General features: G+C 55.4%; 1 protein-coding gene across 6 annotated transcripts in view; it reads right to left on the reverse strand.

Annotated features, from left to right (window-relative positions):
* Window positions 1-11395, reverse strand: part of RNF144A (ring finger protein 144A) — a 367937-nt gene extending 356542 nt beyond the window's left edge. For 5 of the 6 annotated variants that reach the window (XM_045447822.1, XM_045447820.1, XM_045447821.1 and 2 more), the window contains exon 1: window positions 10620-10836. The gene's annotated coding sequence lies outside the window, so the exon portion shown is untranslated. Of the gene's footprint in view, window positions 1-10619; window positions 10837-11196 lie in introns of those variants that run through there. The other variant, XM_045447824.1, reaches the window with a different exon arrangement.
* Window positions 11396-19742: the final 8347 nt, after the last annotated feature.

Below are 19742 nucleotides of genomic sequence, written 5' to 3' on the forward strand. Positions count from 1 at the left end.
AGAGCTCATACACGGAAAGATCCATATATAATTGAAGCGAAAATCACACAAACTACATTTGTGGCATCCAGATGATTCTCTTTACTAGCAGCTCGGCTAAGGGTGTTTGCCACTGGGGTCAGTTTATAGATGCCATTACTCTTAAAAATCACCTTAGAGTAGGCTTTAGAAAAACCGAACACATAAACCCTGGGGCAGATCTGAAGATCCTTTGTATTTTTTAATGTATCGAGTTGAGTTACAAGTTTAATATACTGGGCACCTGGGCGGCTCAGTCGGTTGAGCGTCCAACCTCAGCTCAGGTCATGATCTCAAGGTTCGTGGGTTCGAGCCCCACGTTGGGCTCTCTGCTAACCTCTCAGAGCCTGGAGCCTGTTTCGGATTCTGTGTCTCTTTCTCTCTCCGCCCCCCCCCCCCCGCCCCCGCTCATGCTCTTTCTCAAAAAAATGAATAAATATTAAAAAAAATTTTTTTTTTTTAAGTTTAACGTCCTGAAGCTAAGCGGACCAGGTCCTGTGCTGGGAATCCCTCGAGGAGCCCAGCTGGCAGCACGTTCACCCCAAGAAAGAGTGACAAATAAGTGTGGAAGTCTGAGTCCCAGCTCAGGCGGGAGACGGGCAGGATGACTGGGACAGAAGGCAGCAGGGATGCAGGAAGGAGCAGGTGACGCGGAGGCAGTGGATACCCTGGGATGCCCTGGACCACAGGGGCGTGTCAGGTGACAGCCAGAAACACAGCCAGCCAGGGACAACAGGACAGAGAGTGGAACCAGCCAGGGGAACCCACACGCTTCCGAGATGCAGAGGAAATCACTGGGAAGCTATGAAAGCAGGGGTGCCCTGAGGAAAAGTGGGGGTGCCGTGAGGAAGGCACTGCTTCCAGGAATGAGGCAAGTGGCAGGGAGGAGGTCGGGGAGAGCTGTCCTGGGCGAGGGGCTCACCAGGTGGAGGGCAGCTCAGCTTCGTATTCTAAGACTAAGCTGAGATAGAGTGACAAAATGTGGGGACAGGCTTCTCTCAACCAGCCTTTGCTGGGCTCTACCATGTGGGAGATCCGGAGGACGCTTGACTTGATCCCTGCAGGGGGGCAGGGAGAGGGCCAATGTTCCGGAAAAATCACAGCAGGGGCTGTGAGAGTGACAGGTGGACTCCCTCTCCAGGGAAGGGGGACAATCAGGAGGTCCTGTGGCAATTAACCTGCTTCCAAGCTGACAGTGGAGGCAAATTTCAAGGACCGTGGTGTTAAGTTGGTCCAACCCGACCCCCTCGTTTTATACACTGAAAAAAAAAAAAAAAAAAACAAAGTCCGAGGATATGTGCATCTGAATGGATACTGACCTGAGCCCAGTCCCCTGAAGAGTTGAATCTGAATGACACAGGCTACATCCAAGGGAGGCACAAATGTGCCAAATCAGGCAGGAATCTCAAGTATCTGGGGCTAAACTCAAGACATTGTCACTGCAGAGTGACAACGAGAACACGGCCCAAATCAGGGCCAGACACGCTACTGTGCAGCCAACCGGTGTTGGTGACCCCCGTCCGAGGACGCACGGGCCCTCTATGGGGGGGGGGGGGGGGAGGGGCAGGAGCTGTTCAGAAGGCCAGTGGACCTCCAAAGAAAGGTATTCGGCCCTGTCCCTCCAGACCAGCGCTATGGCAAGTACAGTAAGGAAATATGACGTGAGCCACATCTGTGATTTTAAACTTTCCGGCACGGTTTTTTAAAAAGGAAAAATAAGCAAGGAAAATTAGGGTTAGTCAACACTGTATGTAAATAAAGTCAAATTATCTCAACATGCAATTGATACAGAAGTTATTACTGAGACATTTCACACGTGCATATTCTGTCTTTCACAGTAGATCTTCGAGACCTGGGTGCTGTCTACACTCTACACTCACAGACCGGGTCCCTTGGGACAGGCCACACAGCACGGGGCTCGGAAGCCCGTCGAGCCGGCAGCTACCGCCCAGCCAGCCCAGCCCTCCACCTGCGCTCCCCTCTGCCTGTCCGGTCCGGTTTGCTTCTGCTCCACCAGGAGGAGGTCCTGCCTCCCCTAGATAAACACCATCTTCCAGGGAACAGCCTTGTGTGCTCGGCCGGCGGGACACAGCCCGAGCTGGTTGTGAGCTGGTCCCCTGGAGAGAGTCCGCACCCACTGCATGTGGCCAGGAACCCAAAGAAAACAAGGTCACTGTCACGGACGCAGGGCGTGGGGCCAGCGGAGAAAGAGTCTCGGGAGTGATTAAAGTATTAACAGATAAGAACTGTCCCCCTGGCCACCATGCTGCTATGGGAAGAGCACGTCCATTTCAGAATAAACTGAAAACGCTTCCTCCTGAGACATGTTCCCGTCTGCATAGTCCCCAGCCCAGTACCTGGGTGAGGGCTCAGTGAATATTCATTCAACATAAAAACAAAACAAAACAGCACGCACCTTAAGTGTTGAGCTCCTTCACAAATAGGGAAAGTGCAGGGTGAGCGGTGATGCCCGATGAAAAGGGATTCCTGTGTGTCCCGACTGGTTGTTTTTACGCCCACGAAACTGGAATTTATGAAATTCCAAAAGCTTACGGGGCGCATACCTGCCTGCTGATTACAGAACAGCGCACCCCATCTGTTCTGGAAGGGCCTCGCCGGCCCCCTTCCCTCCCTCGCGCCCCGTCCTCGCCTTCCCCCCTGTACTCCTTCATCGGCCTTGGAACCGAGGAGGTTTGCCAAATGAATGGACAAAAGAACAAAAGAAGGAATGGACGAGATTGCTTTCTGGCCTCAGATGTCTTTGAACGGGGAAGACGCCGGGTTAAGTTCCACAGATATTTAGCCGGTGCCGGACGCACAGGCATACAGAAATCAACAGGACGGGACGGTGATTTCCTTGGTGCCCAGGGCGCCTGAAACCACAAATACTCAGAGGAGACTCAGGTGTGCTCACCTTACATTGGCAAGACACCAAGAACACGTAAGCCGCGTGCACCTTGGTCTGGGCCTCGTCCCCTGAGGACTCCTGCCTATCACAGAACAGGCAAGAGGAGCAGGGACGATTTATGACAGCACAGTCTGGCCAGGCACCACTGGGGCGCTGGCTTCATGGTCTGTCCCGTCCAGCCTCTCAGGGACGGTCTTCCAGGTTCTGGCTGCTTCTCACCTGCCGGGCAGCCCGGTTCAAGGAGACGCATGCAGAGGCAGCCGCGGTGCTTTGTTTATTGCGTTTGGTTCAAGTTTATTTATTTTGAGAGAGGAGCAGTGCACGAGGAGGAGGGGCAAAGAGACAGGGAGAGAGGGAGGGAGGGAGAATCCCAAGCAAGAGCCCGACGCGGGGCTCGATCCCACGAACCATGGGATCGCGACCTGGGTGGGGATCAAGAGTCGGACGCCTTGAGCCACCCAGACGCCCCCGTACCATGGTGCTTTGGGAAAAGCCTGTTCTTCCTTGATAAAAAGGACAGACGCGGCCCCCCTCTCACGCCACCTCAGACACGGATGTGAGCCGGTAGCTGGGGAGAGCTGGCTGGACCCCGGGGGTACCCAGCATGAGGGCAAAAGACAGCATACTGCGGACGCAGGTAACAGCAAGAGCGGAACCCGGTTCTGGCCAGCAGCACGGAGCGGCCCCCGTGCCGTCGAGGACCCAGAAACACGCTAAGTGCGTGTTAACAGGTGCTCCGTTGCAGGCCAGACATACAGTAACGTACGAATGCACACAAGCGTGTAGGACCTGACGCTGGTAGGGGTGCCATGGGATGAACCGTGTCCCCAGAAGGGACGCTGAACTCCTAACCCCCGGTATCTGCGAATGTGACCTCGTTAGGGGTCTCCGCAGGCGGTCGAGTCGAGATGTGACCAGCAGACTGGCGTCCAGCCATTGCTGCCTGTGTCTGTCCATGCCGGGACCCCCACAGGATGGGTGGCTGGTAAACAGAAGCGTTCACTTCTCGCAGCGCTGGAGGCCGCAAGTCCAAGATCCGGGGTGTCTGTGGAGAGCCCGCTGCCCAGTCCAGACAGCCATCCACTCACTGTGTCCTCACAGGGCCGACGGGGCGAGGGAGCTCCCTGGGGCCTGGTGATAAGGGCGCTGATCACGTGGATGAGCGCGCCCCGCTCACGACCTAAGCTCGTCCCAAAGGCCCCGCCTCTCACCCCATCGCACTGGGGATGAGGTTTCCACACAGGAATTTGGCGGGACACACACTGAGCGCACCCTGACCCAGAGGTGGCTTCTTCAGGTGCCACCAGCCGACGGATAACAACACCTTCTTTTCTTCCTTCTTCCACAACGTCGGGCCCTGTCCGCCACCCCTCTGGCCTCGGGAAACCACAGGGCCTGGAATCCCAGGGCCTGCGGCTAATGCCTCGTGGAGACACAACGCAGGAAGAGGTGAGTGTGATCTCAGCGGAGCGGTCTCATCCACACGGGGCACTGGGGCCGCCTGCCTGTCAAGCAATTAGGAAGACGTACACATGGTTTTAGCCAACAAGTTCAAGATCAGGGTCAGAGCCTCCCGGAAGCTCCTAATTCCGCTGTGCTAGCGCGTGCGTGCTACCAGGACGCACAGTGTGGCCATCGGGGCGTCGGGAAGCGTCGGTTTACGGTTTCTCCGCCTGCTCGCTGACATAACCAACGGCGGCCCCCAGGGTCCCCCCACGCCTTCACGCCTCCCGAAGCAAAGCCGCTCCCGGGCGCCACACCCTGTGTCATGCCACAGAATGGGAGGCGTCACCGCAGACCAAAGGAGGGTGCAGGGCGCTCAACAGACTCCTCAGAGGCGGAGAACACACGGAACATTCTACACGCAGCGAGAGGATCTCCGCAGCTGCTCTGGGATTCCTCCGGGCGAAGAACCGTGCGATTCAGGGGCCCACAGCGCATTTACTCGACAAACACTCTTCCTGGGAACTCTGGCCGCCTTTTTACCCAGAGCACCCCAGTCTCCTACTAGGAGCTCTTGTCTTACACTCAAACTGACGTCGTCTGCTGTCTACACAACTGGAGGACCCAGGACCGGCAAGGTCTTCCTCCCTGCATCCCTGAGCGACAGGGCTGTGGGCTCCAGCCCTCCCTTCTCCGACCCCAACCGACCCCCACCTGCCCAGCGTTCGGCTTCTCACCGTCCTACAAGCGCACTGCTCAGACTCACCTCCCAAAGAGAGAACCCTCTCGATTTGCTCAGGTCAAGCTGGAGTACAGAACGTAAACTGGAATCCGATTTCTTCACCAACAATCCACCCAAGGTTTCCCTTCTGAGCCAGGTTTATCTTGTATTCAGCCACTTAACAAAAAACACGCATTTAGAAACTGCATGACGTGCGCAGAGAGAATGCAAAAGTGAGTAAGTTCTTACCCTTGTAGGGCTTACGGTTTAGCAGAGGAAATAAAACGGTTACATAAATCACTAAAATTAGATTAGAGAGTTTCAAGGGCAATCACAGGTTCTGAAGGAAAAGTTGCCATGGAAGCACCTGGTAGAGAGAACATTTCGGCCCGCGGATGGGAGACAGAGAAAGCCAGGACTTGGCAGGGAAGAGGCTGGCATTCTGTCCTGTGCTCCACACACCGCCAGTGTCCCATCTGCAAGATGCCAGCCCCCGGTGGGTGGATCTCCACGATCCCCACGTTAATGATCCTGCAGCTTTGAAAAGAAGGCGGTACGTGTGCTGAGCCTGGAAGGACCGCTAGGAATGTGGCCCACGGAGATGGCAGAAGAACGTTCCAGGGCACACGCTTGGAGACCGTGGGGTGTGGGGGGAACCGCACTGGGGAGGCGGGCTGGGGCCAAGCGATGAAGACTCCCGGAGGCTCAACCAAGGTTGCACCCCCCTTAGTCGACAAGCAAGGGAGGTAGCCGAGGGTGTCCCAGCAGCAAAGTGACAAGACATGATGAGGGACCCGGGTGGGTGTCACACAAAGCTTCCCAAGAAAGTCAAAAAATACCTGCATCGTTCTGGCTTCAGAACACCTATCAAAGAGAAGGTTTTACCCGGATGAAGAGGAGGGTGCCTAACGCAGGGGTCTGCACGTTTCTGTGAAGGGGACGTGTCCCACCACCCCCAACCAGGGGAGAGTGACGGCCTCCCTGATCAGCAGGCTACCCTTCCCGCAGGGTAGGAAGCCTCGATGGGAGGAGGGGTGGGCGAGCAGGGGAGGGCAGGTGGAATTCGGGAGAGCTGCAGACAAGCCAGCCGCCGGGGGCAAGTAGGAAGGACCACACCCCACCCACTGCTGGCCCCCTAACACACGTCCTGGATGCGGACGGACCAAAGGGAGGGCGGGCGCCCTCCCTGTCTGCATGGCTGACAGATCATTGGAGGTCTGAGAGGCATTCTCTCCTGGTCTGACGCAGCCTGCACAGGCCCACCGCCCTCCTGATAACCTTAACACGCTGCCTCCCCCAGCATTAAGTAAACACACCCCGTTCCAAAGAACTGCACCCAAAAAGGTCCCAGGAAAACCACGTAGTGGGAGGCGTTCCGAGGACAGACACAAAACCCCGCGGAAGCAATAACCCGCCTAGAGCCACCATCCGTAGCAACTCTGTGGGTCTGGAATGTTCCCCTCTGCTCTGCTGGGTCTGGGCTCAGGCTCCCACCCACAGAGCTGTGCCGTGGGGGCAGAAGCTACCGAAGCCCACACCTACAGAGGATGTGGCTGATGACCGACTGGGAGGTTCTCAACAGCAGGCAGGCTGCTACGGGCCCGGCCTTGCTCAGGGGGCCCTGAAGACAAGAGGCAGGTTCCTGGATTGCTGCCTGTGGTTCCGCTCACCTTCTTTGAACCGAATCTCCTCCAGCCCACAGACCTGGTGGGTGGGAAGGGAAATGGGAGGGGCAGAGGCTCTAAAACTACACAGTGAGCCCATCCCCTCCCCACCCCCCGGACGGGCAGGAGCTTCTAGAAGACACCAGAAACGAAAGCACCTCTTTTACTGCCCGGAGAATCTTGGTTGGAACAGCCTGCAGAGACAGCCAGCCTCCTGGAGAACAAGACCACGGCAGAGCCGTGGGCTCTAAGCTCCCAGCCCACCCTGGCTACTGCCTGCTGTTCCCAGACCCAGATCTGACCTTGGGCCTCCAAAGTGGCCTGGCTAACCCAGACTCATCCTTCAAGTCCTTGGCATCACCGGCTCTAACGGGCAGACTCCTCGCCACGCCCCACTTCACTCTGCATTCCAGCCCCAGCCATAGAACAATCTACGAATGTGCTTCCGCCCTCAACATCACAGAATATACCCTTTCCTGAGGACTCTGGGTCTCACACAGGCTTCAACATGTACCAAGTGCATGGCCTTGGCCAACCCAACGGCTCTCGGCTTCACTTCCCTCCCCTGTAGGTCGGGGACAGCAGGAGCGCCTGTCCCGCGGGGCTGTGTGAACACTGGGTCCACTGCTAGGGCCCGACCAGCACCTGCTGATACAGGACGCGCTAACTGAACGTGAACTACGCTTTCCTCTCTCCCTACGGCAAACGCTAGGAGACTGAAATGTTGGTCGACACACTACCTCACACCATCCGGGGGGAACTTATTTTTCTCTGTTAACAGTACATCCGGCTTGTCAACCTGCTCTGCAGAGGACGTCCTGCCCTCCGAGTCCACAGGCCATCTAGGAAACAGGTTCCAGTTCAGGTTCTACATTCCGGGAATGAAGGAAGATGGACATTCTCATCACCAAGAACCACCCTCTCCAAAGCCTACCTCTCAACATAATCATCTGCAAGGGAAGACGCTCTTCCTGATAAATCCTTAAAATTGGTTGCATCTGGGGAATTATCCTGCAAGGCTGATTCTCCCGGAAAAGCCGTTTAAGGCAGCCCACTGTTCTTTCTTGGTTTTGGAAATCATTCAGGCCAACACCTGAGTTTTACAGTTGAAGGAACTGGGGCCCCGCAAGAAGGTTAGGACACTCGCTCTCAGTCCCGTAGCGGGGTCAGAGAGTTGGGCAAGCTCTGTCCTTCTGGAATAATCCCCAGCAGGTATGTGAACAGTTGCTGCAATTGAATTTCATCACCTAATTAAGAAAAGCTGTTCATGTGTGTCAGCAATGCAGAAACAAAGGACAGAGGAGGCTGGTCCCGAGAATGATGACCTCAAACAACTTTTCTAGTCTTAAGGAAAGGCACCTTCAACTTAGTCCTTGGATCTCCAAGGTAGGAGGCTACCCGGGTGAATATGGAGAGGGTCCATCCTCCTTAGAAGCATTCCATTCTGTTCATGGCCCCCTGGCTCCCTCTGATGTCCCACCTCCAGAAATCTGGGTGTGGGGGGGGGCACTCCATGCTTGGTCAGATGACCTGTTAAGAGTCTGAGCCTCACTGTCATCCTGAGTGATTCCAGACCACCAGACCCCCAGAGGAGCTGACTTTGTCTCCACTGTCCCTAGCCCAAGCACAGAACAGAAGGAACAGCAGACAGGAAAGGGGATGCCGGGCCCAGACTAGCCATAGCCCTTGTGTGCGTGGGTCCCCAGGCTGGGGTCGCAGGCCTGTCTCCTCTCCCAGTCACAACGAGTGGCTGGGCTAGGAATCTGTAATGACCATCCAGCTCTGGGATCCTCAGTCTGCAAGGATACGACCCCCTCCTGTCTCCACCACCGGAGAGAAAGGCTCTCAAGAAGAGGAGAAATTTGAACAAAAGAAGACAGCGGGGCCAAATCATGAACCACAACGGAACAAAGAAGCGACGTGGCTCCTAGCTTCTGGCTGAGCCCCAAGTTCACCCGCCGAACGTCAGCAGCTTCAGCTGAAGAGTGCGTGGGGTCCCTCCCAAGTCCCCAACCACAGCGGGTCCACAGGAGAAGCACCGTCCTCTAGTGTAGCCGGGACGCGGGAATTACACACACTATCACACCAGGGGCACCGAACACGCTGATCAAACACGCATCTGAAAGTGGCCTTCCGTCTGTCAGGACCCCATCCAGGCACAGCCTGTGGGTGCCCACGGTGTGCCTTCGTGGCCTCAGCTCAGCCCTCAGAGTTTGAGTCCGCCCTTGGGTAGCTCTCCAGGCCCACTGGCATTGGTGTCAGGGCCCCTTTAAACACGTAAACTTCCAAACTCCAATTCTGCTGGATCTGGAAAATTCCCACCCCATCAAAATTAGGTTATGTGCGCCCTGTTTTCTCACGAGGTCTGCAATCCGTGCCCGACCTTTGAGAAGTGGTGGAGGGGGAAGCCCACGCCCCAGTAGGTGGGAGGCGGGGAGGTGGGTCGGATTCTCCAGGCGGCACACTGCACCAACACCCCCGTCATCACACAAAGCAGCGTTCAGCTCGCTCACTCCCCTCCACCTCCGAAACCCTCAAGGGCTCCCACGGCCACTGGATCGAGACCAAAGTCAGCCCCGAGTTTGAAAGATGGTGACTTGTCTCCAAATTTCCTTTGCATTCTTTACAAATCATACAAAAACAAAAACCATAAAGTCAACCAGAAAAGTAGGAAACACCAGGTGCCTGGTGCCAGGGAAAAAAAATATCCCTGCACACCGTGGTTCCCGCCCCGCTGCTGGGCCAGGCAGATCCCTCCCGCCAGGTGCATTCCGGACACCCGGACCGCCCCGCCTTCCAGCTTTGACTCAACAGCCCTCCTTCACACGGCAGCCCGACCCTCCTCTCCCTCCCGGGGACTCCAGCTCCACAGGAATCCGCACCAACTTACTTTGGGCCCTGCCCTTTTCTTCAGCACACAGCTCCTCCGCTGGCCGCTCTCTCCTAAGGGCACCCCCCCCCCACCCCGCCCCATTCACTAGAATGTGTCCTTACAGATCCCCAGGCCCCGCTCCCAGCAAAGAGCTTCCTTGCCAGAACTGTTCATTGCAAGATGTCCAAGTCAGATGTCTTTCTGGTGCCGGGGCCAAGGCCCCCTCCCCCAGGGCACCCACTCGGGATATTCTTGGGGAGCTTTATCCAACCCTTGTCCGTTACCCGGACTTCCGCCCGGCGCAAGACAAGCACCGGGTATTTGTTGAACGGGCATTATGATTATTATTATTCGCTGCAAAGAAAGGCAGAGAGAGAACTTTGGAAGTGACCATCCTAGACCTGACTATGGAGATCACGAGGGTACAACAGGGAGCCCCTTGGTCCCCGGGACAGGAGCCTGGCCCGAGCGCCCAGGATGGTGCCGGGGTGCTGGGGGTGGGGGGGGGGGGGGAGGGAGTGCGGCGCCGGAGGGCGGAGCGCCCAGACCCCCGGGAGGAGAGGGCGCGGCGGGAGGGCAGCGGCCGCGGTCACCGGGGTGCGGGGATGGGCAGAGCGGAGGACGCGCGGCTCCCGGCCGCCCCGGGCCGCGCCGCCCTCCCCGCCGCCTCCCGCGCGCGGCCGGTTCGCGCTCGTCCCACCCGGCGGCCCGCGGCCCTCCCCCCCCCCCCCACCCCAACCCGCCCGACCCGCCTGCCGGAGCGCCGGGGTCGCCGCGCTGCAGACCCGCGCCCGGCGCCGGGGCCACCGAGGGACAGGGCAGGGCCAGGGTGGCGCCCTCGGCCGGGAGCCTGAGCGTCCCCGCCCCGACCCCAGCGCCCCGGGACCCCGGCCGGGTCCGCCCCGCCCCGCCGCATCCCTCCTTCCCCCCCACCCCACCCCCGGCCGCGCCCCGCTCCCGCGACGCCGACACAAAGCGACGCGCGTCACCCACCTGGTCCCGCGCGGCCGGGGCTCCGGGGGCTGCGCCCAGGCCGGGTGTCCGGCGCCGCGTGCGGGGTGCGCTGTCCGGTGCCCGCGCCCGCCGGAGCCGCCCTTTATCCCCTGCCCGCCCTCCAGCGGGGCGCACCGGCGGCGGGGGACAGAGCGGGCGGCGGCGAGCGGCACAAAGACGCGGGCGCCCGGGCTCGGCCCGCGCCCCCGCCCGCCGCGCAGCGCCCCCTGCCGCCCGCCGCGCGCCCGGCCTCCGCCCTCCGCCCTCCGCCCTCCGCCCGCCCGCCCGGGGCGGCGCCTCCGCCCGCCGCGCGCCCGGGACCGCGGGGTCCCGCCTCGTCTGCGGCCGCCGGGACCCGGGAGGGGGCGGGGGAGGGGGGAGGGGGGCGGCGTCAGCCGGCTGGGAAGCCAGCGGGTGACCCCCTCCGACCCTCAGCCGGGTGACCGGAGAGCGCCGCCCCCGGCCAGACCCGAGCCCGCAGGACGGCGGCCGCATCCCTGCCGGCTGAGGACCTGGCGGTCACGGCCGAGGGCCTTTCTCCGCCGGCGTCACGGAGATGCCTCTCCATCCCCGCTACCTGGTTGCTCGGACGGATGGAGGAGAGCCGACCCGGACGGTCGGAGACGCGAGACCCCCGGCAGAAGCAATCCACTTCCTAGTCTCAGGGTTTCTGGCTTGTTGCTGTCGAAGACCGTTGACGGCAGAATTCCTGCAAGATTTATTTTTGCCACTCCCTTTGGTAGCTAGAAGTTCGCCAAGTGTTAAATTATATGCCTGTCGGGCATGCAGAGCCGAACAAAACTCGTTGGTGTGTGTGTGAAACAATGCCTCCTTCAATGCAGAGACTGGGTTCTCCAGAATTGTGGGTCAACCCGCCACAGGATCTTCCTTCCTTAACACCATCCCCGCCACTGTGGGCTCAGAATTCTAATGCCTTCCCCTACCGGCCCCCTGTGCTTCCTAACTTCTCCGTGCTTCCATTGTCTTCGCTGGAAATGCAGGTGTGTGTGTCTCAGGGATCCTCCGAGGGGTTAAGTCAGTCAGCTACGCACAGAGCAGTATGCACGTAACTGATAATGCCCGACTCTAAGGACAGCAGTGCCCTTGGCTGTTATCTCTCCCCTTTACCCCAAACAGGTACAGTACAAGATTCTCAACTTCCTTGACTTTGTGTATAATTGATCTTCCTCTATGGCATACACGTCTGTTTTTCAAAAACATAAATCTGTCTCATCCACATTGGGAAGTTACTCCGGTAAATATTTCCCCTCCTCAAAGGTACCCGTATGAACGTATGAATGGGTACCTGACTCCCGAGGTCTCTCAAATTCCTCATGGAAATGTCGTTGATCAGGAAGGAGGCATTGTGAGATGAACCCTAATACTTTTACTCCAGATGCTCGGTAGGAGGTGAGAACGGCCCAGCACAGGGGCCGGAGCCTCACAGAGCACATAATCACCTTTCCCGGACTCTGTGTGACAGGACCTACAGAAGAATGTCAGGTGGAAGGGCGGTTGTGGATCCACGAGGGTTGGAAACGAGCCTGCCCGCTCCGTGATGCCTGGGTCCATGCTGAGATGCAGACATGAAATCGAATCAGAGGAGTTGAGAAGGAGCATCTGGGGCTGGAAGGGGGTGTGCTCTTAGCCGGGGGTACACCTGAGCTAGTAAGTGTTTACGCAGTGACTTGTATATGACTTCATTCCCGCTCTGACTTTGGTAATGAGATCATCTGAGAAAGAGGACATCCTCATCGATAACATAACTTGCATCCAATGCGTCTAGAATAGAGTTGTTTTCTCTAGAGGCTTCCCGATCAATCGCCTCTTCTCCCACCCCCCAGATCTCTGAACTTGTGTAATACTGAGCTTGTTTCTGTGCGGACCATGGCATCTGTCACACTCGTGTTTCGGATATGTACCGTCTGGTTGTTAGATCTTAAGATTCTGTAGAACAGTGATGAGGCCGTTTTTCTCTGTACTCCCCCATAGGGCCTTGGGCATACTAAGCCCCCAATAAATAAAGAGTGAAATCGTCCACTGTGAGTTCTAACCTGGGAGCACCCATCCTGGCTCTCTCCAGCAACGAGCTGCCTGGGTCTCTCAAGGTCATTTCCACTCATTGCTGTTTGGCTTCCAGTCCGATCCCTTCACAGGTGGTGACGTTGGGCCATCTCCCCCAGAGGTTTTGTCAGAGGTTTATCACGCCAGGCCCATTTTATTTTATTTTATTTTTTTAAATTTTTTTTTCAACATTTATTTATTTTTGAGACAGAGAAAGATAGAGCATGAACGGGGGAGGGGCAGCGAGAGAGGGAGACACAGAATCGGAAACAGGCTCCAGGCTCTGAGCCATCAGCCCAGAGCCTGACGCGGGGCTCGAACTCACTGACCTCGAGATCGTGACCTGGCTGAAGTCGGACGCTTAACCGACTGCGCCACCCAGGCGCCCCACGCCAGGCCCATTTTAAAAGATACCCATTGTTCCTAAGTGTTTGTGACGCATCATTCCCTCACGGAACAAGTGTCTTTTTGATTACTTACTGGAGGCAAGATTCTGGGCTCGCTGGTAAACAGGCTGCTGCCTAAATGGTCCAGAGGCCGGAGAAACGCAATTCCATTCTCAAGTTTCTCCTCCGGACACAAAATTGAGGGAAGCTCCAGATTCACCCTCGTGGATTAAAAGGAAAACATTTCAGACGCCGGAGTTTGTGTGACTTTGTAATCACACATTCTTTAAGTACAGAAAGTTCACATTTCTTTAATTTTTAAAATCCGTTTGGATGCCATGCCTCGTTTCAAAGAGCGTAGCCAGCAACTAAATGTCATTTATTGTTCTGCCTCTCTTGGCTGGGATACACAAGAATCAGGAGCATCTCACGGTTCGGGGAGTGCAGGATGGAACCCACATTTGCCCTCAGCACGTGGCCAGGTCCCCTGACAGCCTCCCCCAAGCCGTGCTGTCCCTTTTGAGCAAGCTGGCCACAGTTTCTCTTCCACGGGGTCAGCTCCCCAGGTGGCCCAGGTGGCCTGCGAGGGACAAGGCAATGCCAGATCCCTTCCTGCCACTCTCAGGGCATCCTGGGAAATCTCCCCTGGCGGCCACTCCTGCCTCCCACCTCTCAGAGGCCTCTCCCTTTTCCCCCAACCTACACATCCCAAAGAATCTCATCCATGCCCAGAACGTCCACATAAGACAGGATGCAGGGAAATTGTCCTAAGCTCTGCCTTCAGCTTTGCCAACACCCCGGAGCCGGAAATACTATAAGACTCAGCTCTTTTCCTAGACTACCTGGAGAGAAGGTACAAAAAAAGCAAAGTTACATTACGATCACTTGAAATACGTGGTCGAAGCAAAAGAGAAGCATAGCTTAAGGAAGAAAATCAAAACTTCAAGTAAGAAAATGCAAGTGGAGAGAAAAATTCATCCCTGTGGTCCCTTGACGGCACTGCTGTGGATGGAATTGCGTCCCCTCCAAATTCTTATGGTGAGGTTCTAACCACGGCTAACTCATGATGTGACCTTATATGGAAATAGGGTCGTTGGGGATGTCAGTAGCTCAGATGAAATCATACTAGAGTAGAGTGGGCCCCGATCCAACGTGGCTGGTGTTTTTCCGAAAAGAGTAAGTTTGAGGACAGACGTGCACGTCAGGGAGACGCTACTGTGAACGTGAACATGAAGGCAGAGGTTGGCGATGCTTCCGCGAACTGGGTCTCGCCAAAGATCGCAGGCCAGGCGCCAGAGGCCCAGAGGAGGCTGGGAACAGATTCTCCCCGACAGCCAACCCCTTCATCTCAGACTTCCGGCCTCCAGAGCTGTGCCGTGATACATTTCTGTGGTCTGAGCCATTCAGTCCCTGGTGTTTTGTTCCAGGAGCCCCAGCGACCCTGTACAAGCCCCCAGAAGGTGCCCAATGTGTGACTACAATTCAGACAATAAGCGTCACAACAAAAATAAAAACGCCATATACAAAGGCGGTAAAAATTAATGGGTGTGTGAGGATGAATTAAAAGGACACCGCACAGAAGTAGGAGTCAGGAGGTTGGGCAGAGGGATCTCTCGGGCCCTTTCACTCCTGGTCATTGCCAATCCGGCTGGACAAGAGGGGCCTGGCAGATGGATGCTCCTTTACCGCACCCACCTGCCGGAGGAAGGAAGGTCTTCTCCTCCAGGGCAACAGCCCAGCCAATGAGAAACCGTCACATCTCAGCCCTCGAGGAGCCACTACACTTCCAGCTCCTCGTTTACTCCAGTGGACTCTTTACGTACAACGGCCTTCCCAACGTCCTGGTGTCCTTGTACCTTTCCTTTGTTTGTGGACTTGCCTATGGTTTTTGCCATAGCTTGCTTGTCCCAGATGGCAATTTTCTGCTATTCCTGAATAAACTCGTTGTTGCTTGTACAACAACTGGCAGGTTTTTTTTTTTTTTAATTTTTTTTTAACGTTTATTTATTTTTGAGACAGAGAGAGACAGAGCATGAATGGGGGAGGGTCAGAGAGAGAGGGAGACACAGAATCCGAAACAGGCTCCAGGCTCTGAGCTGTCAGCCCAGAGCCCGATGCGGGGCTTGAACTCACGGACCGCGAGATCATGACCTGAGCCGAAGTCGGCCGCTTAACTGACTGAGCCACCCAGGCACCCCACTGGCAGGTTTATTTTTAAGAGTAACAGTCGTAAATAAGAAGGTTGCTGTGTCAATAACAAAGTAAAACTGTTGTGCTTGGCATCTTTTGCAGCACACAGGGACGTTTTCTGCCCTGTTCCCCACCGCACTCCGCTCAGGAAGGACAGGTTCTGGGCACGTAATAAGTATTTGTTGAATGAAGTAAATGAATCTCATGAACTACGACTTCTGTGTGGCTCGGACATAAATGCCGTAGATGTACACAGACGTTGAGACCAGGGAGCAGGTTGAGTCTAATCTTTTCATTGCACATCCAGAAACACCAAGGTTTAAAGTGGCCTTTGACGGCTCCAAGATCACCGCCAGCTAGTGGCATAAATGGTGCTATTATTCAAGGTTCTTGGCAGATTCGGAGTTCTTGTGACATTTTATTACACTGCTTTTCTATAGTGATCAATAGAATATGGCCCTTGTGGCTCAACAAAATTTAAAAGGCCTTTTTCAGTTCGGAAGGAATGATTAAGTTATATTCAACATTCGACGGACTTAATTGCGGGCAGACATTTAATGCTCACTAAATATCCCTGTGTTTCTCCACATTTCCCAGCCTCCTTGCAGTTAGGTGGGGACACTTGACTCATTTTGTTCAATAGACCGTAGGCAGGAGTTTCACTTTGGGGCTGAGACAGAGAAGAATTTCAAGACCTCCACCTTGCCCACCCCTACCATAGTGATGATAGACCCACCTCTTGAGATGTTTGAATCACAACGTGAAATCCGCCTGGATCTCGGAGTCGCCTCTTCGTAAGACAATTCCCGGGAGAACATAAATTCCCATGTGTCGAGCTATTGAAATTTTAGGGTGCATTTGTGACTGCGGCTTGGTCTCGTGTAAACCAACTGACACGTTCAGTATAGACTGGTTTTGAGTAGCAGCGATTCGTCGTTCGGCGTCTTAAAGAGAGCCAAAGTGTGCCACCAAGGAAGGAGAACAGATTGTCAAGTGTTAGACACGAGAGCGCATTTGAGGCAGGTAGCAAGGAGCCAGGAAACTCTGGGAACCTGGAAGGAATTTAGGGATCGGGTTGGCAGTAAGGAAACCGGCAGTGTGTCAGGACAAGAGGTGGGGTGCCCAGAGCACATGCATCCTGGACGTGGCCACGTGGTATCATGTCTTAGAGGTACAGAGGATGGAGAGGCGGGTGTGGGACATAGCACCGCATCCACTGGCCGGGGGTTGGGTGAGTTTCACAGGTGTAGTGAATGCCACAGCGACTTGTGTGGGACCACAACACTCACTCCCCCAGCTGCTGGGGGTACGTGGGAGGGGGGTGACGGCACACCTCCCAGGAACTGTCCTCTCCCAAAGGAAGCTGCTGCACCCACATTTATACCCGCTTTCTGGAGGCAACGACTGGTCCGTGCCAGGTTAAAGACCTGCCCTGCCGCCCTCACCCTGAGCCAGTCCCCTAGGGTCCCAGCCCCCAGATCCACCCGCTGAGTCTCCACGGCGGATGCACCCCAGACCTGCCGTTCACCACCCTCTACAGGGGGCGGTCCTGACGGCATCTCCAGCTGGCAAACAGCCATCCCGGAACCGCTTCACGGGGATCCGACCAGTGTAAGTGATGGCCCCTGAAGAGTTCCAGCCACCGCAATGGCGAAAATCGGGTAACACCTTCCCCAGGACGGACCACCCGGTTTGACAGGACAGAGGGTTTGTCCGTTAGAAATGAGGGTGGCAGCTGGGCGCGGGCCTGGGATCCACCCGTGGATGGAAAGGTCTGGGGCCGGGACTGTGGAGAGTAAGAATAGAATTTGGGGCTATGCAGACCCTTTCTGGGCCTAAAAAGACGTAGAGAGCTCTTTAGAGGCGGTTTTGTTTGGTTTCTAAGAAGGGTTTTGTTTGTATTTAAGTTTTATTCCGCTGTGATTTTAAAAGTACTTAGTGGCACCTGGGTGGCTCAGTCGGTTGAGCGCCCGACTTCGGCTCAGGTCATGATCTCGCGGTCCATGAGTTCGAGCCCCGTGCTGGGCTCTGTGTTGACACCTCAGAGCCTGGAGCCTGCTTCGGATTCTGTGTCTCCCTCTCTCTCGGCCCCTCCCCTACTCGCGCTCTCTTTCTCCCTCTCAAATAAACATTAAAAAAATTTTTAAATAAATAAAAGTGGTAGTCTTAAGATGGTTCAACCTCCTTAAAATGCAGACAATCCATGAACACCTCTCTTTCTCTCTGTCGACACACACACATACCCCACCACCAATAACAACACAACAACACACCCATGAATTCCCTACCCCTTGGCGGCCTGGCAAACCTCTCCTACTATTTCAGACCTCGTCCCAGTGATGCCCTTGGTAACTTCCATGACTCCTTCGGATGCGTTAATCTGACTGTCCTGTTCTACCTGCCCTTTTGCTACGTTTTCGTTTTCCGTGTGTCTGGAGCCAGACGTGGCCGCGTGAGAAGTTACAACGCAGGATGTGGCATGTCTCTTTCCCCATTTTGTGTGTGTCCAAAGATCTAGCCTCCCCCTTTCCCCTTGGCTCCCTCGCCCCTCTCCTATCCGGGCACGAAAGTCGGACCCCCGGGGCTGTGTTTCTGAGAACTTTTATTCCAGGACCACAGGCTCAGGACGTATCCCATTTGCCCGAAAGAAGACACACCCTCACAACACCTAACCCTCGGAGAAGGCCCCACGGATTAAAACAAATAAGCAAACAGCAAAACAGAAGCTGAAGGCAGGTGTGGAGTCTGGGTCCCTGGCGGTTGGGAAGGAGGAGGGAACAGGTCTCTCCCTCATCTTGGCTCTGACGTTGGTCTGCGCTCTGAGGAACTCGGGTGCTGGAGAACAGAGGGGTCTCTGCCGTGCGAGGACAGGCCAGGGGGAATCGCATACCCGTGTTAAAAAAAACAAGGTTCGACTGAGTAAGTCTGAAGATCAAATTGGCTTTATTAAGTGATTCCTGAATCAGGAAGCATCCCTTTAAGCCAGCGGGGAGATGTCCCAGCAGCCGCACAGGGGCAGGTGTTCGTGGGAAGGACGGCGGGTCAAGGAGCTACCGGGGGAAGAAAAGGAAGGCTTGTTTCAGGCCAGGTCGGGTTCTTTTCAGGGGGAACGAACAGCAGGGTTTGGATCCCGCGGATGGCCTCCCCGGGGCTGATCCTGATCGGGGCATTTCGGAAGGACTTTTAAAAGGCCGCGTTCCTGGGAGAGGCTGAAACTCGGAATCTTAGTTTCACCTTCAGGAGTCACGTGACTCCACTTGGGGCTCGTTTCGTTTTTTAACACCTGGAACCAAATCAGCCAGCACCTTGATCTTGGATCTCCAGCCTCCACAACTGGGAGAAACACGTCTGTTTTTAAAGATCCGTCCCCCCACCCGGTCGGTGGTATTTTATTATGGAGCAGTAAGTTATCCCTCCTGAAAAGACACGGTTCCAACTTCACATATTCTCCTGTTCTCTGACTCCTCCGTAACAACTTGCTTGCGGGAAAGAGCTCGCAGAAAGTTGATTACAACCCAAACCTCAAGAAGTGACAGAGGTCAGACTCTTCAGTCGAGGAGCTAAGGGGGTTTCAGAGTGTGATGCTGTGATTTATACATAATAAGAAATAAAGGCGCCTGGGGGGCTCAGTCGGCTGAGCCTCCAACTTTTGGTTTCCGCTCAGGTCATGATCTCACGGTTCGTGGGATCGAGCCCCGAGTTAGACTCCATGCTGGCTGTGCAGATCCTGCTTGGGGTTCTCTCTCTCCTTCCATCTCTGCCCCTCCCTCGGTCTGTCTCTCTCTCCCTCTCTCTCTCAAAATAAATAAGCATTAAAAAATATTTTTTTAAAAAAGAAATATATCTATGGCCTTTGTCCCGCTTCCTGGTACAGAACTCCTAAAACCCTCGGAATTTCCTAAGGGATCCTATCCTAATGAGAGGGATAAAAGTGTATTTTGTTATGTTAATACGGTGACTTCAGAAAATCTCGAAGGCTAGGAGCTGGTTGCCAGGGGAGACAACCCTGTGATTGGAAGGTGGGATCTTTTCTTCCCACCCCCAGGCATCGGGGAGGGGAGAGGGGCTGGTGATTGAGTTCACTCACCAATGGCTGATGATTCCATCAATCACGCATCTGTAATGATACGCCATAAAAATCCGGAAGGACAGGGTTCAGAAAGCTTCCAGGTTGGGGAACATGCAGAGATTTGGAGAGACCAGTGAACTTGAAAACTGCATGGGGGCTCCTCACCCTTTCCCATGGCTGGCCCTACGCACCTCTTCCATCTGGCTGTTCCTGAGTGATAGCCTTTTATAATAAACCAGTGATCTACAAAGTAAAATGTCTCTCTGGGTTCAATGAGCCGCCCTAGCAAATTAATTGAACCTGAGGAGGGATTGTGGGAACCTCCAATATATAGCTGTTGATTCTCTGGATTTGGGACTGGCATCTGAAGAGGGGTGTGGGGGGTCGGTCCTGTGGGAGGGACCACTTACCCTG

Source organism: Leopardus geoffroyi, chromosome A3, assembly GCF_018350155.1.
Source record: "Leopardus geoffroyi isolate Oge1 chromosome A3, O.geoffroyi_Oge1_pat1.0, whole genome shotgun sequence".
NCBI classification, from domain to species: Eukaryota; Metazoa; Chordata; class Mammalia; order Carnivora; family Felidae; genus Leopardus; species Leopardus geoffroyi.